General features: G+C 50.0%; 1 pseudogene; it reads right to left on the bottom strand.

Annotated features, from left to right (window-relative positions):
- Positions 1-398: 398 nt before the first annotated feature.
- Positions 399-7983, bottom strand: LOC129047369 (golgin subfamily A member 6-like protein 7; annotated as a pseudogene).
- Between the last annotated feature and the right edge of the window lie 1447 nt (positions 7984-9430).

Consider the following 9430-nt stretch of genomic DNA (forward strand, 5'->3'; position numbering starts at 1 on the left):
TTTCTGTTACAACCCAGGCACCATTAAACCATGCATTTATGCCACAGAAACTATTTAGACTCTCACAAAAGAATGTGTCCCCCCCCCCACCATCAAAAACAGTTGTTGGAAGGTAACTGAAGACTTCAGCCAGGACTTGAGTGATCAGGCCTAGGAAGTGACCCTGACAGTCTGTAGTGCTTTTCCCACATTTGATGATTGTTCAACAGTAGAGGTCTAAGAGGCTAAGAAACTGAGTGTGAAGTGATAGTTAAGAGGCTGGAGAGCCTAGCTGACTGTTTGGCACTCTCACAGGGCTGAAATGACCTAATGAGAATTTGGGTCCCAGGAAGGAGATGGGACCTTGGTGGGGACCCTGGAAGGGCCACCCCTAGGAGTCCAAATGAATAAAACATAGACCAGATGTCATGAAACCTAAAACCTGCTTTGAACTAGCTTAGTCCCAAACCAGATGAAGGCGGTCTGCTCTTACTCCAATTGTGTGCCATAAAGTCAAAGTCACTACTCTCTGGAGGCAGATAAAAGTTTACTAGGCATGCCATAAGACAAGACAACACAGGACTAAATGAGAAAGACCAAGAAAAAAAACAATAGAAACGTACATAGATATTATAGTCCTCAGGTAGAAACTTTTTTTTTTTTTTTGAGGTGTAGTCTCACTCTGTCACCCAGACTGGAGTGCAGTGGTGTGATGTAGACTCACTGCAACCTCAGCCTCCCATGTAGCCGGGATTACAGGTGTGTGCAACCATGCCCAGCTAACTTTTTTAACGGGGTTTCATCATGTTGGCCAGGCTGGTCTTGAACTCCTGACTTAAGGTGATCCACCCGCCTAGGCCTCCCAAAGTGCTGCGATTACAAGTGTGGGCGACCATGCCAGGTGAGTATTTTGCCACAATTTAGAATAAATTTTCTTTTTTTTTTCTTTTTTTCAAGTTTGTTCTCAGACTATATTCACAAAGTTCCACGGCGGCTTACACTTCTGTAGGCCTTGTTGACAGTGCCGGCTTTTAGATACTGATGATCTTCATCTTTTTCTTATCTCCTCGGTAGAAGAATGGGATGCAGGAGGTGCTGCCTAAGACTGGGCGCTCCTGGGCATTCTTCCTTCCACCAAGCAGCTGCATGATCTGCTGTGCAGTGCAGTTGTCATGGGAATAACCCTTCCCGGCCTCTCGTGCAGGCTCCACGCTGCCAGGGTGGCTCCTATCAGAAAGGTCTTTGGAGGGAGGGAGGCAGGGCTCTGAGCACCGCTCCTCCTGCATCTTCTCCTCCTGCTCTCCCATCCTCTCCTTCTCCCGCATCTTCTCCTCCTGCTCTCCCATCCTCTCCTTCTCCCACATCTTCTCCTCCTGCCCCCGCATCTTCTTCTCCTCCCGCATCTTCTCCTCCTGCCCCCACATCTTCTCCTGCTTCTGCATCTCCTCTTCCTTCTCCCGCAGCTCCTTTTCCTGCTCCCGAAGCCTTTCCTCCTGTATCCATATCTCCTCCTCCTCCTCGAGCATCTTCTCATCCTGATCCCACAGCCTCTCCTCCTTCAATCGCAGCCTCTCATCCTGCTCCCGCATCTGCTCCTCCAGCTCGTGCATCTGCTCCTCCTGCTTCCACATCTGCTCCTCCACCTCTCCCATCTGCTTCTCCTTCTTCCACATCTGCTTCTCCAGCTCACGCAGCTCCTTCTCCTGCTTCCGCATCTGCTCCTCCTGCTTCCTCATCTGCTCCTCCTGCTTCTGCATCTGCTCCTCCTGCTTCCAAATCTTCTCCTCCTTCTTCCGCATCTGCTCCTCCAGCTTGGGCCTCTGCTCTTCCTGCTTCCATGCCTGCTCCTCCTGCTTCTGCATCTGCTCCTCCTGCTTCCTCATCTGCTCCTCCTGCTTCCGCATCTGCTTCTCCAGCTCACGCAGCTCCTTCTACTGCTTCCACAGCTGCACCTCCTGCTTCCTCATCTGCTCCTCCTGCTTCCGCATCTGCTCCTCCTGCTTCCTCATCTGCTCCTCCTGCTTCCTCATCTGCTCCTCCTGCTTCCGCATCTGCACCTCCTGCTTCCGCATCTGCACCTCCTGCTTCCGCATCTGCTCCTCCAGCTCATGCACCTCCTTCTCCTGCTTCTGCAGCTTCTCCTCCTGTCTCCACATCTTCTTCTCCTGCTCCCACATCTTCTCCTCCTCCTCCCACATCTGCTTCTCCTGCTGCCACAGCCTCTCCTCCTGTCTCCACATCTTCTCCTCCTGCTCCCAAATCTTCTCTGCCTGCTCCCACATCTTCTTCTCCTGCTCCCTCATCTGCTGCTCCTGCTCCTTCGTCTTCTTTTCCTGATCCTGCAGCTCCTTTTCCTGCTCCCACATCTGCTCCTGCTGCTCCCGCAGCTCCTTTTCCTGTGCCCACAGCTTCTCTCCTGTCTCTGCATCTTTTCCTCCTGCTTCCGTATCTTCTCCTCCTGATCCTGTAGCTTCCCCTCCTTCTTCTGTATCTTCTCCTTCTGATCCTGTAGCTTCTCCTCCTGCCTCCACATCTTCTCCTCCTGCAAAGTGTTGGTTTGAACCTGAAAAGGAAATAGACTCATAAGCTAGCTATATAAATGTAATCTATAAAATAACAGTTTTCATCTATGATTCTTTAAAAATAAATTTTAAGCCCTAACCCTGAGGTTCTGATTTCCCAGACAGGTCCCCACTTTGTAGATTTTTAGCACACTCTAGAGGATTCTATGGTGGGACCAGAACAAGGACCCAAATTTTCCAACTCTTGGCTGGACCCTCCCCATAAACTGCATGATCCCTAGACCATGGTCCCAGCTGGATGGGGCTCCCACAACCCTGAGGCTGCAGTCTCTCACCTGTGGCAGCAGGATTTTGTCCTTCTCCAGCTTCCTCTTTAGCCCCTTGGTGTGGAGCTGGATCTCAGACTTTTCAGATTCTACGAGTCAAAGTTTTTCTTGTAGTTTGGCATTTTTCTCCTTCAGCTCCTCATTGGTTATGCTATAGCCAGAGGCAGTAGAGAAAGGAATGAATGAAGAACAGAAAGGACCGCTTTGGTGATCGACCCTCTACCCTCACCCCACAACCACAGAATCATGGCACTGGAAGGGACCCCAGGAATTAAAAGTCCCAGGTGGCAGGCCAGAGAGAGGACATGAGTTGCCTGAGGCTACCCCATGAGTCAGTGGCACAGGCGGCACTAGAGCTTCCCTGCACACACATGAAAACCTGTATGAGCCACTCACCATGCTCACCTGTACCCCCCACCTCCCAGCACACCACCCCCACTAAGGGCTCCCAGACCTCCCATCCCAACTTCCCCCATCCTACATGTTCCTATACAGCTCCAGACTCATGGTGTCCCTCTCATTTGTTAACTCCTCGATGTACTGCAAATAGAGAAAGGTCAAGTCAGGATAGAGCAGGCAGAGGAGCAGCTGGCCAACCAGTAATGACAGCTACAGTGACTACTCCACAGTAACTCTTGCTCCCTCTCAATCACACCCGACATGTTCTCAAGACATTTCCAAGCCCATGGTCTCATTTGTTTTCCTTTCTTTCTTTCTTTTTTTTTTTTTTTTGAGATGGAGTTTCTCTCTTGTTGCCCATGCTGGAGTGCACAGGCGCGATCTCACCTCATCGCAACCTCTGCCTCCTGGGTTCAAGTGATTCTTCTGCCTCAGCCTCCTAAGTAACTGGGATTACAGGCATGCACCACCGCACCTGGCTCTCACTTGTTTTTCAAAGAACTCAGTAAGGGTGGAAGGGACACGGAAAGAGATTGAATTGATAGCTGGCTAACAGGGGCCCAGAGAGATGAGATAATATTGCTATTGCTATTACTCTTATTACTACCACTGTTGGAACCTTTATTGAGTGCTTCACCAGGCACTATGCTAACAATCCCATTTAATCCTCACAACCTCCATAGGAGATGGTTACCATTATTGTCTCTATTGTGTAGATGAAAAACATGGGGTATTAAAGGTTAAGTGCTGCCTAAGATCACTTAGAGCTGGGATTTCAACACCCAGGTATATCTGATTCTCTAAGCCCATTCTTTTGCTGGGGGTAGGGACACAGATAAGGAGAAGGAAATTAATCCTTTGTTCATTTTTGAAAGAACGGTACATTGGCATAGTCCAAACCTCAGAAGGTACAGAAGGGAAATATCTCCCCCCAACACTGTTCCTATCTCCTGAGTTTTTACGAATCCTTACAAACATGTTTTATGTATATTACCATAATACATACACACACACGTATGTGTGTTCCCTCTCTCTACACAAATGGTAACATACTAAAGATACTCTTCTGTACTTTCATGGTACAAGTACCCTAACACCCACCTAGGATTTGACCAAGGGTGCAGCCAAGTATGGGCAGGGTGGGCACTTGGCCTTGGAGCTCTGTGTCCAGTGCTTGCTCCCCACAGCACCCCACAACTCACCCACAGCAGCTGACTCAGCCCTAACCTGCCTCTAACAACCACACACAAAAGCAGCAAGAAATGGCCCATGCTGTCTTCTGGGCAGGACACTGCATCCTGCAGAAGGGACCTTTAGGCTCATTCCTCTATCTGCAAAGCTGGGCTCCCATGGGACCGTGCAGGTGATTGGACTCACCCTGTCTGCCTTCTTGTGCTGTATGGACACAGAGGAGAGAGCCGGCTGTAACTCTCCTTCAAAGTGCCAGGAATGATGCAGGTGGTCTGCCAGATAATGGGACTCTCCTGGAATGAGAGAGGTTGAGATGCGGCCCAAAGGACTCCCCCAAAGGCCTGTGAAAGTGCGAGGTTGAGGGATGATGGGGTGCCCAGATTCCCACCTTCAAATTTCCCGGCAGCATCCTGGCTGTAATAGAGCACTGTCTCCAGTTCAATTTTCTGACACATAAGGATTTCTACGGTATGATCCTGGGCCTTTGGGAGAAAAGACAAGCAAGTGCTGAAAGAGAAGCAAAGAAACCTCATCCAGAGGACAGGAGGGAACTTCACCCCCTCCACTCACCTCTAGCTGCCTCCTTAGGGCTTGCTGGTGTTGATGGCTCGCCTTCTTTTCCTATAGGAAGAGGAAGAAAGAGCTCCTACTAGGGGGAGGCAGAGATCCACAGCAAGAGACATGCCCCCAGAATGGCCCCCTGCCCCAGGACAGGCCCACCCATGGGACCAGGTTATCAGGGACCCTGTGGGGTTGGGGTGGAATCTGGGAGGTGAGCCTTCCTCCCCAGGCTGGGAGTAGGCGAGATGAGACTGGGGCCTCTACATCTGAGTGCCCCCCAAACCCAGCAGTCATGTCATGAGCAAAGAAAGAAACCATGTTACTTCTTTCAGCTGAGCTTGGTTCTGTTGTTTCTGTGGGGAGAGTCAAAGGAAGGTGACTGAGGGTGGCCCCCTCGACTCTATTCCTCAGGCCAGGAAGCGGTCGGCAGGGGTCAGGAATGGATTTTAAGGGCAAAGTTCTCAGACCCAATGGGAACACGAACTGGTCAACTCTCCTCAACTCCCAAAGAAGAAGGATTTGGGTCTTTGTTGGTTTTTGCCCACAGCCACGGAACTCAAAGTCTGAAACTAGATTCTCTTGAAAAGACAGTAACAGAAACCTTCGGAGATGGAGTGTGAGAAAAGCCCACCCTTCTGCCAGCTTGTGATTTAGAAAGGTGCATTCATTCAGCAAACGTTGAGCACATACGGGCCAGGGACAGCTCCTCACAGCAGGGATAGAGGTCAGAAAAGGCAGAGAGGAGCCCTTGGCCCCGAGGTTTCCATTCTAGTGGGCCTTTAACTGTCGGGCTCTCAGAGCTAACAGAAACCTCTGATACTCTCTAACTCTACCTCAGGAAATGCAAGCCCAAGAAGGAGAGTTTACAGCAGGCCCTGGACTAGGGATTAACATAAAAACACAATGATAAATCTCATTTAAACTTCACAAATACAAGTAAAACAATACCACTCCTGTTTTACAGATGTGAAAAGAGAGGCCCAAAGAGCTCAAGCTATTTGCCCTAAATCATATCCCTAGGAGATGGAGAGGTAGGATTCAAACCCAGAACTCTTAACCAGTACCTGGCAGTTCTTCCACAATCTTAACAATTACCCTCCACCACCCCTTGGGCCCTCTGTCCCCAAGGAGCCTGGCCAGCCAAGACTCACATCCTCAGGTGAGTGGCAACCATCAGAAGTGGTTGTCTCAGGGTTAGTGCCATTATTTATTTTCTTCTTTTTGGCGTCGCTTGCTCCTGCACCAACACTAGGGCTGGTCTGGGCATGATGGTCTCTCAACTGTGGAAAGGAAGAGCAGTGATACTCATGAGAACTACAAGATCCTACAGTCACATCCTGCTTTACAGTTTATACTAAATACTCTTATAGCCCATCTGATTTAATGCCACCAACTGTAGGAAATGTTGTCACAATCACTTAGTGACTCAGAGAGATTGATACCATGGCTGAAAAAAAAGGCAGTAATGGAACTTAAACTCAGTTTTCTGACCCTGAGCTCTGGGATTTTGCCACAAATCAGCAGCTGCCAGGGACCAAAACCAGAGGCAGAGGTAGAAAAGCAAATATTAAGCAGGCAGGAACTGTACACTCTGTGGTTTAGAGTTATTCACCCTCACACGTCTGTTAGTGTTAAGAAGTACACCAGTACCTCTCAAACCTTTACATCAATGTATCCTCATGGCAGAAGGCAGCCTTTCTGTTAAATCCGGGAATTTAGCAGAAAGAGGACAACCCAAGCCTCATTTCAGAGAGAAGTCTTGTATACTCTTATAAATCTATGTGACTTTCATCCCTAAGTACATTAATGTTTCATCTCTCAATAGAATCAAGGGAAACTGATGCTTCAGAAAGATGCCCCATATTTATCCTGTGGCACTCAAAGTACCCCAGGTTGAGATGAGATGAGGAAGACTCAAGCTGTCAAGTCCAGTTTCCCAAGATCTGTTCCACAGAAGATAAGCAGATCTCACTCCAGAAACCAGTGACTGAGGGGCACTCTGGTCCCAGAACAATGGAGAATTCAAATCTGAGGTGCAGAACTCAGAAAAAATGTTAAAGTCTCTCTGGAGAGTAGAAGCCTGGGAGAAAACCCAACCCAACCCGTTCTCCCATTGCCACCCAGAGACACTGTCAACATGTGGAGCTCATGGGGGAGGTGTAGGCTTTTCACCCTGTCAACGTCTGTGGTAAGGAAGTCAGGCAGCCTGAAAACTCTCTCTTCTAGGTCCCACGGTCCCCATTCCCCTTCCAGCTGGAAACCTGTGCTGCAACCAGAGGAAACAGAAGTGGGCAAGAACACTTAGGGGACTGGGTCCTAAGACCAAAGGCCGGTCTCGTGGTAGTAATGACAGTTTGTAGAGGGACTGTGACATCACTACATTCCACTCCTTGGTGGAGTGGCGGGGGGGGGGACATATGAGCGCAATGCCCAAGTTGCCACTTTGAGACTGGGGAGGGGGGTCAAAAATTGGGACTTAGGTCCTTGGAGATGTGACCCCAAAGAGCCCCGGGAGGTCAGGCTTGGGGCGGCAGGAGGTGAGGGCCAAGTAAGGAGCAAGGAGCCCCAGGAGTCACATCCCCAAAGTCACCCTGTGGCAACTGGTGAGGGCAGGTTCTGGGGCACCCAGGTCCTTGGAGATGTGAGCCCAAAGAGCCCAGGGAGGTCGGGTTTGGGGTAGCAGGAGGTAAGGGCAGAGTATGGAGTTGGAAGCCCTGGGAGTCACCTGCTTAAAGTCACCCTGGGGTGCCGGGCAGGGCAGGGGCAGGACTCATGTGGGGGTTGGGCTGACTGACAAGATTTTGGTGTGGGGATCCCAGAGGTACTGGGGGGGCCCAGCCCGGTGTGCCTCGGGAGTGTCACAGACTGGCATCAGCTCAGCTGTCAGAGGGGGCCTCAGCTTGGGTTGGGGTGCTTGTGCGTTTACCTTTTCCTTAGCCTCGGCCAATTTGTTCTGTCGGGTTTCTTTGGACATCGTGGGTTGGGTAGGGAGGTGGGGGTGGGTAGGGAGGTGGGGGTGGGTAGGGGGGTGGGGATGGGTAGGGGGTTGGGGGTGGGTAGGGGGGGTGGGGGTGGGTAGGGGGGGTGGGGGTGGGTAGGGCGGTGGGGATGGGTAGATGAGTGGGGGTGTGTAGGGAGGTGGGGGTGTGTAGGGAGGTGGGGGTGTGTAGGGAGGTGGGGGTGTGTAGGGAGGTGGGGGTGGGTAGGGAGGTGGGGGTGGGTAGGGAGGTGGGGGTGGGTAGGGAGGTGGGGGTGGGTAGGGGGGAGGGGGTGGGTAGGGAGGTGGGGATGGTCAGGGAGGTGGGGTTGGGGCCACATCAGCACGATCCAGGTGAGGACAACTATACACCTCCAGTCACCTCTACGTCACTGTGTGACTGAGCCAGAGGAGGCGTAACCAGGGCTGCACTAGAATGCAGAATAGGGGCGTGGCCTTAATGCTTGAAGCCCATTGGCCAATGAGAAAGATGAAAGGAAAAGGAGTTGTGGCCAGACAGCAGCATGTCATGAAGGACCTGTGTTGTCACAAGGAAAGCTGCCCATGCAACTGCTGTCCCCATCCACTCCAGGAGAGGGGCGGGGCTGACTTTCACTTGAAAAACTTTAAAACTTTATTACCTCAGTTGAGGTACAAATCCTATTAAAATGGAAATTTTATAGTGTGCTTGAGGATTGATAAAGCAGACTTTAGTATCCAACATTCCAATAAGATAAAGTAATCACAATGTTTTCTCTTTTTTGGAAAAACTTTCTCTTATTCTCCTACATTAGGGTTAAGTTAAAAAAAAAACAAAAAACAAGAAACATGTCTAATATCTTTAAAAACACAAAGCTTTTGATCCCGGCGTGATGGCTCATGCCTGTAATCCCAGCACTTTGGGAGGCTGGGGTGGGTGGATCACCCGAATTCAGGAGTTCAAGACCAGACTGGCCAACATGATGAAACCCTGTCTCTACTAAAAATACAAAAGTAGCTGGGCATGGTGGCAGGTGCCTGTAATGCCAGCTACTTGGGAGGCTGAGGCAGGAGAATCCCTTGAACCTGTGAGGCAGAGGTTGCAGTGAGCCAAAATCATGCCACTGCACTTCAGCCTGGGTTACAGAATGAGACTCTGTCTCTAAATATATACGTACACACACACACACACACACACACACACACACACACAAAGCTTTCCATTTAATAAGCACTCAAAGTTCTTTACAAGGTTAAAGCAAATACAGGACCCTTCTAAAGTAAGGCTAAATCCTAAGTGATGGGGGAGAGAAAAAGGACATAAATAACTCCCACTCTCAAGAGGTTAATCACTAAATCCTATTTTTCTAGAATCACCTGGCCTCTAAGCCCTGAAAATGAAACTGAATTTCTCACTAGATACTTGGCTATGACTTGCAATCATGAAAACCAAGAATTGTGTTATGTCACTGTGTATTGCTTGTTACCTGGGATCA

Source organism: Pongo abelii, chromosome 16 (genome assembly GCF_028885655.2).
Source record: "Pongo abelii isolate AG06213 chromosome 16, NHGRI_mPonAbe1-v2.0_pri, whole genome shotgun sequence".
Taxonomy (NCBI): Eukaryota; Metazoa; Chordata; class Mammalia; order Primates; family Hominidae; genus Pongo; species Pongo abelii.